The 13,950-nt window shown below is 40.5% G+C and overlaps 1 long non-coding RNA gene across 1 annotated transcript; it reads left to right on the plus strand.

Moving 5' to 3' along the window:
• Positions 1-588: 588 nt before the first annotated feature.
• On the plus strand, positions 589-4,736 carry LOC115155789 (uncharacterized). Its single transcript, XR_003868132.1, has 3 exons — positions 589-673; positions 4,232-4,295; positions 4,701-4,736. It is a non-coding gene; the product is annotated as an uncharacterized LOC115155789 (long non-coding RNA).
• The last annotated feature ends 9,214 nt before the right edge of the window (positions 4,737-13,950 follow it).

The following is a 13,950-nucleotide window of genomic DNA, read 5'->3' on the forward strand; positions in this document are numbered from 1 at the left end:
GACTGGTGGTGTATTGAATCTACTTCCCCTCCCCCACTCATTGCGAACTATCAGCATGTGCAATACCCTTTAAATGTAGCCAATATCATTACAGTTCGCAGAGTATATGAGAAAGAAAACCGATGAAGTAACTTTAAATACTCAAACTTAATTATAATAAAAAAATCTGGGAAACAATTGCCACCAAAAGTTGATGCATTTGATGTCTTGTAGTTAAAAACAAAAGCTTTCATTTATGCCCAAACATACAATAATTCGACTATTATGTCAAAATAAAAAGGGCAACGTTTTGATAAGCCTAGCTCGTTACTACTACTAATAATAATACAATAAAAAATAAAGAACAATGTTCCTTCGGGAAACATTTATACACATGTAAAGTGATTGTGACCCAGTAAATGATTCATAATAAACAGTGTTACTAAGTTCAGCAAGTAATTACATGCAACAATGTATCATTCATGAAATTACAATGTTACAATTCATGAAACTTGAGCGAAAGTTTTAACGTACCTTTCTCAGAGAGTGAGCTCGTGGTGTTGCCGACCTGCCGCCACCTCTTCCACTTCCACTAGGATAGCCTCCAACTTCAGTGAGCAAGAAACGACTTTCCTCCCATTTTGCTTATCATAATTCAAGTTCTGACCACCAGTGCAATCTCTGCGTACCGAAGGTAACATAAACGGTCTAAAATATATTTCCTCGCGAATGTTTGTGTGGGATGTAAAGTTTAAAGAAGCTTGAGGTCTAAATAAAGCTGGGGATGTGTGGAATAGAGTTTCCAGCGATTCTGAGAATGAAACGAAGAGACGGCAGCAAACACTCATCGGCATAGAGAGAGAGAGAGAGAGAGAGAGAGAGAGCGAGCGAGAGTGGGGGGTATTATTTCCCTTGTTTATTTCCCTTTTTGTTTATTGTCTATTCCACTTGCTTTGACAATGTAAACACGTGTTTCCCATGCCAATAATGCCCTTTGAATTTACTTGAATGGAGGGGGGGGGGGGGGGGGGGGGAGACTGTCATGACCTACAATTTATGACAGTCTATCATGACAGTCTATCTATCTAGCACCCGACCTTAAACCTGCTTATTCAAAACATGAAATTCCTTCCAGTAAAATGTAACTAAATGACCATGTGATTATCATGTTGACCACAAGTCATTTCCTTTACAGCTTGAGCAACTAGTGCTAGTGAATGGCTTTGTTTGACCTTTATTGTGCAATTTGTTATGGTTTTAAAAAAGTAATTTGTATTATATTGCCATGTACATAATGTAGGCCTTCATGTGGTCTCAGAACATAGTCACTGCAAAACTACAATCAAAGAGCATTGTGGCTAGATTAATGTATTGTCTTTGGTAGCCTACTTGTCTTTTTTACATTGCATTTGAACATTTTAAAAGGCTAATATAAATTATTGATTAATTTCATTGCAACCCAATATAAAACGTATTTTGTGATATAATTTCAAACTAGGCCTATGTATTACTTTAGATGCTCAAATTATATTGTTTGATTAGACATCCTACATCAATCAAGAATATGCTAAACGCTAATCCCAAAATATATATTTTTAATTAATCAGAATTCCAAGATTGAAGAATTGCAGTCATTATAATCTTAGTTTTGTTAAAAATTACTAATATGCACCATATAATGCACAAAGGCCAGAAACCCTGGGTTGGTTGGTCCTAGTAAAACAAAAGGGCTACAGCAGCTGAAGTCTTTTCATGATGCAACCCTACATTGTATGTGGCCTTAGCGGTCATTACCCCTCCCCCACAGTTCCGTATTTTTCGCCTGCCGAGTCACATAGTGGTTGATTAATTCTCTTTTCGCCTTGCTCAGTCATTCAGATTTGGAAAGTAAATAACAAGTTGACATCATTACAGCTCTACATTGGTGTGACACATTCCTTTGGTTACCGTATGAGCTTGAATATTTGCGCACAAAGACTACAGAATTATGTAATTTAATCATAAAATAAAATGTTATTGGTCGGGTACACATATTTAGCAGATGTTATCGCAGGTGTAGTGAAATGCTTAAGTTCCTAGCTCCAACCGTGCAGTAATACCTGACAATACAAAACATTACGCGCAAATCCCAAAAATAAAAAGAAGGGAATTAAGAAATATTGAAATATTAGAACAGGCAATGTCAGAGTCCGGGATATAAATATATATGTATCTTATTGTGTGTATAGACATTATTGGTAGTATATGAATATAACATTGTAGTATAGGATAGGCCTTGACTAGAATACAGTATATACATATGAAGTGGGAAAAACAGTATGCAAACATTATTACTATGACCAGTGTTCAATAACTATGTATACTGAACAAAAATATAAACGCTACATGCAACAATTAATTCAAATGAATTCCTTAGGCCCTCATTTATGGATTTCACATGACTGGGAAGGGGCACAGCCATGGGTGGGCCTGGGAAGGCATAGGCCCACCCACTGGGGAGCCAGGCACAGCCAATCAGAATGAGTTTTTCACCACAAAAGGGCTTTATTACAAACATAAATACTCCTCAGTATCATCAGCTGTCTGGGTGGCTAGTCTCAGATGATCCTGCAGGTGAAGAAGCCGGGAGGGAATGTCCTGGGCTGGCGTGGTTATACGTGGTCTGCGGTTGCGAGGCTGGTTGGACGTACTGCCAAATTCCCTAAAACAACATTACATTCTCTGGTAACAGCTCAGGTGGACATTCCTGCAGTCAGCATGCCAATTGCACACTCCCTCAAAACTTGAGACATCTGTGGCATTGTGTTGTGGGACACAACTGAACATTTTAGATTGGCCTTTTACTGTCCCCAGCACGAGTTGTTGTTTAATCAGCTTCTTGATATGGCACACCTGTCAGGTGGATGGATTATCTTGGCGAAGGAGAAATGCTCACTAACAGGGATGTAAACAAATTTGTGCACAAAATTGGAGAGAAAAAAGCTTTTTGTGTGTATGGAACATTTCTGGAATCATTTATTTCAGCTCATGGAACATAGGTTTACATTTTTGTTCAGTATACACTACCGTTCCAAAGTTTGGGGCCACTTAGAAATGTCCTTGTTTTTGAAAGAAAAGTACATTTTTTGTCAATTTTTAAATAACATAAAATTGCTCAGAAATACAGTGTAGACATTGTTAATGTTGTAAATGACTATTGTAGCTGGAAATGGCCGATTTTTTTAAGGAATATCTACATAGGCGTACAGAGGCCCATTATCAGCAACCAACACTCCTGTGTTCCAATGGCACGTTGTGTTAGCTAATCCAAGTTTATCATTTTAAAAGGCTAATTGATCATTACAAAACCCTTTTGCAATTATGTTAGCACAGCTGAAAACTGCTGTTCTGATTAAAGAAGCAATAAAACTGTACTTCTTTAGACTAGTTGAGTATCTAGAGCATCAGCATTTGTGGCTTAGATTACAGGCTCAAAATGGCCCCAGTGCACAACTGAGCAAGAGGACAAGTACATTAGAGTGTCTAGTTTGAGAAACAGACACCTCACAAGTCCTCAACTGGCAGCTTCATTAAATAGTACCCTCAAAACACCAGTCTCAACGTCAACAGTGAAGAAGCAACTCTGGGATGCTGGCATTCTAGGCAGAGTTCCTCTGTCCAGTGTCTGTGTTCTTTTGCCCATTTTAATCTTTTTTTTTATTGGCCAGTCTGAGATATGGCTTTTTCTTTGCAACTCTGCCTAGAAGGCCAGCATCCCCGAGTCGCTTCTTTACTGTTGACGTTGAGACTGGTGTCTTGCGGGTACTATTTAATGAAGCTGCAAGAGGACATGTGAGGTGTCTGTTTCTCAAACTAGACACTCTAATTTACTTGTCCTCTTGCTCAGTTGTGCACCGGGGCCTCCCACTCCTCTTTCTATTCTGGTTAGAGCCAGTTTGCACTGTTCTGTGAAGGGAGTAGTACACAGCGTTGTACGAGATCTTCAGTTTCTTGTCAATTTCTCGCATGGAATAGCCTTCATTTCTCAGAACAAGAATAGACTGATGAGTTTCAGAAAAAAAGTATTTGTTTCTGGCCATTTTGAGCCTGTAATCGAACCCATAAAAGGTGCAGGGTTAAAGTACCAGGTGGTAGCCGGCTAGTAACAGTGACTAAAGTTCAGGGCAGGGTACTGGGCAGAGGCTGGCTAGTGGTGAATGTTTAACAGTCTGATGGCCTGGAGATAGAAGCTTTTTTTTTGTCTCTATTCCAGCTTTGATGCACCTGCACTGTCTCCGTCTTCTAGATGGTATCGGGGTGAACAGGCCGTGGCTGAGGTCAGAGTAGGCTACCTACCATGCACACGCTTTATAAAAGATAGCAATAGAGTCATACCTATGAAATAACACTGTAATTACATAGTACTTTATTCATCTTTTTGTGATTGCATTGTTATGAATTTAAGTGTTTTTGTTGTAATAACAATAATGTAATAGCCTAATAATTGGAGAAGCAGTCCACCATGTAATGACCAAACAAATACAATGCAGGTATTAATGTAATATGTAACAACATTTTATGTTGCTACTAGAGTTTTTACAGTGTAGCTTAATATTTGTGTAAACTGTTACCCGTTTCCACATTTTATTTCAACAGTGATAGTGATATGATACAAACTGTATACTGTAGCCTAGCCGCTGGCTGGAGTGTTTACGGACATATTCAATCTCTCCCTATCCCAGTCTGCTGTCCCCACATGCTTCAAGATGGCCACCATTGTTCCTGTACCAAAGAAGGCAAAGGTAACTGAACTAAATGACTATCGCCCCATAGTGTTACTTCTGTCATCATGAAGTACTTTGAGAGACTAGTCAAGGATCATATCACCTTTACCTTACCTATCAACCTAGACCCACTTCAATTTGTTTACCACCCAATAGGTCCACAGACGATGCAATCGCCATCACACTGCACACTGCCCTATCCCATCTGGACAAGAGGAATACCTATGTAAGAATGCTGTTCATTGACTACAGCTCAGCATTCAACACCATAGTACCCTCCAACCTCAGAATTAAGCTTGAGGCCCTGGGTCTCAACCCCGCCCTGTGCAATTGGGTCCTGGACTTCCTGACGGGCCGCCCCCAGGTGGTGAAGGTAGGAAATAACATCTCCACTTCACTGATCCTCAACACTGGGGCCCACAAGGCTATGTGCTCAGCCCCCTCCTGTACTCCCTGTTCACCCATGACTGCGTGGCCAGGCACGCCTCCAACTCAATCATCAAGTTTGCAGACAACACAACAGTAGTAGGCTTGATTACCAACAACGACGAGACAGCCTACAGGAAGGAGGTGAGGGCACTCGGAGTGTGATGTCAGGAAAACAACCTCTCACTCAACGTCAACAAAACAAAGGAGATGATCGTGGACTTCAGGAAACAGCAGAGGGAGCACCCCCCTGTCCATATCGACGGGACAGCAGTGGAGAAGGTGGAAAGTTTTAAGTTCCTCAGCGTACACTCAAGACTGAAATACAGCTTCTATCTCAAAGCCATCAGACTGTTAAACAGCCATCACTAACACAGAGAGGCTGCTGCCTGCATACAGACTTAAAATCGTTGGCCAATTAAATAAATGGATCACTAGTCACTTTAATAATGCCACTTTAATAATGTTTACATATCTTGCATTACTCATCTCATATGTATATATTGTATTTTATACTATCTATTGCATCTTGCCAATGCCGCTTTGTCATTGCTCATCCATATATGTATATGTATATATTCTTATTCCATTCCTTTACTTAGATTTGTGTTTATTAGGTAGTTGTTGTGGAATGGTTAGATTACATGTTAGATATTGCTACACTGTTGGTACTGGAAGCACAAGCATTTCGCTACACTCACAATAACATCCGCTGACCATGTGTATGGGACCAATCAAATTTGATTTGATTTGATTTAGTAAAAATTTGGTTTCAGCAGAACTGCCATATGTGCTCGTATATCAAAAGCATCATTCATAGGTCATATTGAATATCAATGGAATGAATTGGAATTTCTATGTTATTAAATCCCCAAATACATTATATAGTGTTTTACATCTAACAATTCACATAATTCTTTAGAGTGAAGTTGCTTTTTTTTTGCATCACAGATATATCTGGGGACATATGATTTCTCTTTCACTCTATAATTGTTTGTAACAACTATCTCTTTACTATTCTGATTAATGAGATATATTGACTGTAAATACAGATTCAAGTGTTTGATCATATTCAACTTCACATTGTCTTATTACATTATAACCCCCTTATTTATTTTTACATACACCGGATAGGTGCAATGAAATGTGTTGTTTTACAGGGTCAGCTATAGTAGTACAGCGCCCTTGGAGCAAATTAGTGTTAAGTTCCTTACTCAAGGGCACATCAACAGATTTTTCAACCTGTCAGCTCGGTATTCAAACCAGTGACCTTTCGGTTACTGGCCCAAAGCTCTAACCACTAGGCTACCTGCCTACCTTATTTATGGGTCAAACTGGCAAAAACATGGACTTTTCATATCTGCACGTGTAGCCACACTATCCAGGCCTCTGGTGATGTTGTGTTCTGAGATACATGTCCAGTGGGCTATAGTTTTCTGCCCTGAAGTACACCAATTCTTAGAGCTGGGCTTTATTTGTAGCCTGTGTGCACAGCTATTAGTGTATGTGTGGTAAGAGCTCTTCCTGCCATGGAGCTGGGGCTGACCTCCTAACAAAGAACAGGTTCAATCTGCTTCCCCTCCCCCAACCCGGGAGACTGATGAGGGTCACATGACCTTTCTAGACGGCACAGAGCAGGGGATGGTAATATGTTGATGTGGGGGAAGGGTGCTGCTAGTCACACCACTCTTGTTTGCCTGTTATTAGGCCTGGGAAGTGCGGGCAAAGCACAGCCTCTAGCTGGGATTATCCAGCTGTGTCTCTTTTTCTCACAGTGCTGCAGTACCATCAACATATTGGATTTAGCTCCCAAGCCCTCCTGCTTTATTCATACCATAAAGAGATTACGAGCACAGGCAGGGTGTGAGTCAGTCTGGCAGGGCTAAGACCATCCACCCACCAACACAGAAGCCTACTGTGTGTGTGTTAGAGTGTGTGTGCGCGAGTCAGCGCCTGTGTATGCCTCTGTGAGTGCATGCACGTGCGTCTGTGTGTGTGTGTGTGTGTGAGGGAAGGCTTTGTGTACTCAGTAACACTGAACCCCCCTCCCCCACTCCCATCCCTCCCATCCCCCACTGCAAGCAGCCGCACAGGCGGGAGACGCATTAGGGTTTCTTTGGTGCTGTTATGTCATACAGACCCATTTTCCAGACACAGCAACACATCGTACAAGAAAAACAAAGCTATTTTCAGCCACAGAATTTGAGTATGTTTACCTTCATGTGAAATTTGACTTCACAGAGGGAATATACTTTTTATATGACTACACAATTTCCTGCAACCTTCTTCTTACATAGATCTATACTTACATATTACATTTATTTTAGACATTTAGCAAATGCTCTTATCCGGAGCGACTTACAGGATATGTCTCACCTACTCAAAATCACATTTTATTTGTCACATGTGCTGAATACAACAGGTGCAGACCTTACAGGACACCTACAGCACCCGATGTCACAGGAAGTCCAAAAAGATCATCAAGGATATCAACCACCCGAGCCACTGCCTGGAGCCACTGCCTGTTCACCCCACTATCATCCAGAAGGCGAGGTCAGTACAGGTGCGTCAAAGCTGGGACCGAGAGACTGAAAAACAGCTTCTATCTCAAGGCCATCAGACTCTTAAACAGCCATCACTAGCACATTAGAGTTTGCTGCTGCCTATAGGCATAGACTAGGAATCACTGGCCACTTTAAGGAATGGAAAACTAGTCACTTTAATAATATTTACATATCTGGCATTACTCATCTCATATGTATATACTGTATTCTATTGTCACGTCTGCTCCTGCTCCTCCCCTCCGGCGTACGACGTCGCCAGAGTACTAACCACCGGTCCTGGGATTCATCACAGGTGCGCGTAATGATGAGTGCCAGGACCGGTGGTTAGTTCTCTGGCGACGTCGTATGCCGGAGGGGTGGAGCAGGAGCCGTCGTGACATCTATACTATTCTACGGTATCTTAGTCACTTAATGTTTACATATCTGGCATTACTCCTCATGTGTATATACTGTTTTCTAAACTATTCTATGGTATCTCATTCACTTAATAATGCATACATAGCTTGTATTACTCATCTCATATGTATATACTGTTTTTCTGTACTATTCTACTGTATCTTAGTCCGTTCCACTCTGACATCGCTCGTCCATATGTATATAGTCTTAAGTCATTCCTACTTAGATTTGTGTGTATTGGGTATAAGTTCTGGAATTTGTTAGATATTACTGCACTGAGGGAAGGCTTTGTGTATTCAGTAACACTGTACCACCCCTCCCCCACTCTCATTGCGGTCGGAGGCAGAGCAGTTGCCATACCAGACGGTGATGCAACCAGTCAAGATGCTCTCGATGGTGCAGCTGTAGAACTTTTTGATGCCAAATCTTTCCAGTCTCCTGAGGGGGAATAGGCGTGCCCTCTTCACGACTGTCTTGGTGTGTTTGGACCATGATAGTTTGTTGGTGATGTGGACACCAAGAAACTTGAAGCTCTCAACCTGCTCCACTACAGCCCTGTCGATGAGAATGGGGGTGGCTCAGGGATTCAAACCAGCGACCTTTGGGTTACTGGCTCAACCACTAGGCTACCTGCCGCTCTACAATAATTCTCTGCTAAGATGTTTATCTGGAGAAAATATATACAGTACCAGTCAAAAGTTTGGACACACCTACTCATTCAAGGATTTTTCTTTATTTTGACTATTTTCTACATTGTAGAATAATAGTAAATACATCAAAACTATGAAATAACACATATGGAATCATGTAGTAACCAAAAAAGTGTTAACCTCTCTAGGGTCGGCGGGACGAAATCGTCCCACCCTAGTCAACAGCCAGTGGAATCCTGTGGCGCGTTATTCAAATACCTTAGAAATGCTATTACTTCAATTTCTCAAACATATGACTATTTTACACAATTTTAAAGACAAGACTCTCGTTAATCTAACCACACTGTCCGATTTCAAAAAGGCTTTACAACGAAAGCAAAACATTAGATTATGTCAGCAGAGTACCCAGACAGAAATAATCAGACACCCATTTTTCAAGCTAGCATATAATGTCACAAAAAACAAAACCACAGCTAAATGCAGCACTAACCTTTGATGATCTTCATCAGATGACACACCTAGGACATTATGTTATACAATACATGCATGTTTTGTTCAATCAAGTTCATATTTATATCAAAAACCAGCTTTTTACATTAGCATGTGACGTTCAGAACTAGCATACCCCCCGCAAACTTCCGGTGAATTTACTAAACATTTACTAAATTACTCACGATAAACGTTCACAAAAAGCATAACATTTATTTTAAGAATTATAGATACAGAACTCCTCTATGCACTCGATATGTCCGATTTTAAAATAGCTTTTCGGTGAAAGCACATTTTGCAATATTCTAAGTAGATAGCCCGGCATCACAGGGCTAGCTATTTAGACACCCAGCAAGTTTAGCACTCACCAAAGTCAGATTTACTATAAGAAGGGTGACGAGCACGAAGCATTTCGTGACAAAATATTTCTAAATATTCCATTACCGTACTTCGAAGCATGTCAACCGCTGTTTAAAATCAATTTTTATGCCATTTTTCTCGTAAAAAAGCGATAATATTCCGACCAGGAAATCGTTTTTTTAGTACAAAGAGAGCGAAAGTAAAAGCATGGGATCCCCTCGTGCACGAGCCTCAGTCTGATGGCCCTCTGATCGACCACCATCCAAACGCGCTAAAGTTTTTCAGCCAGCGCCTGGAATTACATTATTCAGCTTTTTCCCGGGTTCTGAGAGCCTATGGGAGCCGTAGGAAGTGTCACGTTACAGCAAAGATCCTAAATTTTCTTTAAACAGAGCCAAGAAGCTCAAGGAATGGTCAGACAGGCCACTTCCTGTACAGAATCTTCTCAGGTTTTTGCCTGCCATATGAGTTCTGTTATACTCACAGACACCATTCAAACAGTTTTAGAAACTTTAGGGTGTTTTCTATCCAAAGCCAATAATTATATGCATATTCTAGTTTCTGGGCAGTAGTAATAACCAGATTAAATCGGGTACGTTTTTTATCCGGCCGTGTAAATACTGCCCCCTATCCCTAACAGGTTAAACAAATCAAAATATATTTCACATCTCAACATCAACGTCCTTTGCTCTGATGAGTCCAAATTTGCGATTTTTGGTTCCAACCGCCGTGTCTTTGTGATACGCAGATTAGGTGAATGGATGATCTCCGCATGTGTGGTTCCCACTTTGAAACATCGAGGAGGAGGTGTGATGGTGCCTTGCATGGGTACAACAGCATTCTGCAGCGATACACCATGCCATCTGGTTTGGGCTTAGTGGGACTATCATTTGCTTTTCAACAGGACAATTACCCAACACACCTCCAGGCTGTGTAAGGGCTATTTGACCAAGAAGGAGAGTGATGGAGTGCTGCATCTGATGACCTGGCCAACATAATCCCCCAACCTCAACCCAATTGAGATGGTTTGGGATTAGATGGACCACAGAGTGAAGTAAAAGCAGCCACCAAGTGCTCAGCATATGTGGGAACTCCTTCAAGACTGTTGGAAAAGCATTCCTTATTAAGCTGGTTGAGAGAATGCCAAGAGTGTGCAAAGCTGTCATTAAGGCAAAGTGTGGCTACTTTGAATAATATCAAATATAATCAAAATGTTTTGTTTACAATATGATTCCATATATGTTATTTCATAGTTTTGATGTCTTCACTATTATTCTACATTGTAGAAAATAGTAAAAATAAAGAAAAACCCTTGAATAATTATCCAAACTTTTGACTGGTACTGTACATATGTTCACACACTGAGGAATGCAAAGGGTTACTCCAGTGCATTCTTTCTCGGCTATAGTCAAATTCCTTACAGACCAAAGGGAGGGAGAGAGGGAGAGAAAAGGCGGGAAAAGCAGACAGATGTCAGAGATTGAAGGGCTGAGGTCAGGGGTCAAGGGTTTATGACCTGTGGATCCTGCTGCTTCCCCTCCTCTCCTCCCTCCTTCCCCTCCCTCACCAGGCACTCAAGCAGTAAGTGCTACAGAATGGCATTACAGTTTATGTCTCTAGGAGGTTATGTATTCTAATGTACTGTGAATGTAGAAAAGAATGTGGGAAAACAGGTAATAGCTGTGAATGAGAAGCAACTTGATTCCCTTCATGATTGAAAAGTTGTCTCTTATAGAAAATCTATCTTTATTTGGCTCTATTACAACAACAATCAGTATCCAAACTGCAGTCTGTTTACTCATAATCTGGGCATAATACTAATCTAATACTGCTCAAGATGTCTTGGGTCAAGAAAATGTCAGAAAGGCTAAATGAAGCCCAATATTTGCAATGATATCGACATTCATTTCATCTATACATAGTCTCGTTGGAAAGTAAACATACGAAAGCTTTTAGATTGTAATATAGGCTAAATTAATATTAAAGGTCCTTTTCCACAGCCAGACATGATATTTGGTGACGTTGTCTCTGATATCAATAGCCAAAATAGAATATGTCTGAAAAGAGCACTGGCGTCATAGGGTATGTGTTTGCTATTGCATGAAGTGTGCCCCAGCATGTGCAATGCAGATTACTTTAATGGTACTGCTAGTTGAAATGTCAGCAATTCCAGGTTTCCATGGAGATACACCCTTCACACTCAGTAGCTAAATAGAAATTAAAATGTTCTGTTCTTATTCACTGTCCACGGACGTGACAAAGCTCACTCAAAACCCTAGGTTGCCCTAACTTTAATTCAAACCAATGTGTACCACCACCACAATACTATCCAATAACAACATTGCGAAGGACAAAACCTGTTTTAGGATGCTATTAGACCTTGATGATATTTATACATCATAAAACAGGACTCAATTTCATAAATGAGAAAAGCAAGCCACATACAGTACTAACATGACATATTTCAGCCAATAGTGTCTGGCTTCTACCTTCCACAATGCCCCCTATGGGCAACTAAATGCTTCGGATAAGGTTAATGATTTTCACCTAACATCCTGGATACATCTTAAACAATTTATGATTCATACAGAGAGAAATGAGTAAATGTAAATCTCACTGGAGATCTGATACTGACAATGTATTGTTTGCTGGGTGGTGGGGGATGGGGATGTATGCTATAGCTAGTTACTGCCGTGTAGTCAGTGGATTCAGCCCAGAGTTTTGTCATGTCAGCATATTGCTGTGTAATGGGGCCATCCACTCAGTCCAGGCAGCCAATGATAGTTGTAATGCAGCTAAGTGAGCTGTCACCCCACACTACCACCTGGCTTTACTTACAGGATTGTTTGTATGCATTGGGTCTACTTAATTACTGAGCTGCATGCCCTAGTCCCTACAAACACACATATCAATGACACTGGGTGTATGCGGTATGGGCCAGGGATTTTGCATGTGGTGGACTGGAGGAAAAGACAAGCAGTATTTATCTCGTCATGATAAAGGTCATTCATATGAGGTTGACAAGCCCTTCCTGATGATCTTTTACCAGGTGAGACGAGAGTGATTGGCATTGTTCTATCATTATATCATCTAGCAAAATAGGTCATAAAATCATTATACAATATGTTGTGTGTGTGTGTGTGTGTGTGTGTGTGTGTGTGTGTGTGTGTGTGTGTGTGTGTGTGTGTGTGTGTGTGTGTGTGTGTGTGTGTGTGTGAGAGAGAGAGAAACAGCAAGAGAGGTGAGAGAGAAAACAAAACACCTTTAGAATCAAAGACCTGTTCTATTTTCCATTATATATCTTATTTTGGCCATTATGGTCCTCAGACAAGAAAAACAAAATGAATTATCCATTGTTTAGTATTAATGCTGGATCTTCTCCTGGAAATAATTATTTCCAAATAAAAAGTACGAAACAAAGTAGAGGTCTCAGCATCCAAAAGTTGTGTGTGGCAGCATTGCCATCTAGTGGACACTAAATGTGCTAACGTTAGAGTGGACAAGTCAAGGTTAGCCCACCCAGCAAAATAATAAACATTGGGTTTCTGTCTACCCGGCTGACTGCCGCTGAGGGACACTCACACATCAATCAAAATACACTGAGCACATTAAAGAATATAATTCAATTCTACAGTTATTGGAAATAACTAAATGAAGCTGTCCACTTTGGGAAGCTTGTAGAGATGGTAGAGATGAGAATAGCAGCATGCTGAGTGCCTACAGTGCTGCACAATGTAGTATTGTTTAGGGAGCTGCTGGTGATTGTTCTGACAATGTTCCAAGGGCGTCTATGTTTAGAACTCTTTCACACTGAACAGTTTTTCCGACCTCATATAGAGGATAAATATTGTCACAGGGAATATGGGAAAGTCATGTGAATAGATACTGTCTATTAAGTCCAGTTTAGACTCTACAGTTACAAACAAAGACTACTGTACAAAATTGAGAGGGGCCATTGTAAGTCTGAGGAGAGTGTAATCATTTCCTAAGACTGGAATTGTGACATACTCAGTTTATTTATTAGAACCCCATGAAATGAAGCCCAGCTCTCATGGTTGAATATCTGGCCAATGTAAAAAAATACACACATTTAAGTAATGGCTATTAAATCTGTAAAATAAACCAAGATTAAAGTCTGTAGTATTGGCAAGGACTTGATAACAGAGTCATCAATGCATATTGAAATGGTCCAAAAGAAGCCAAAATACATTCTCTCAAATGATTCCCCCTGGTTGTAGGAAATAAAACCACCATGTCAAGAATGAAATACATTTTGTGACTAGACTAGAATCTAGAGTCTAGATCTAACCATTATATCATTTA

Source organism: Salmo trutta, chromosome 20, assembly GCF_901001165.1.
Source record: "Salmo trutta chromosome 20, fSalTru1.1, whole genome shotgun sequence".
NCBI classification, from domain to species: domain Eukaryota; kingdom Metazoa; phylum Chordata; class Actinopteri; order Salmoniformes; family Salmonidae; genus Salmo; species Salmo trutta.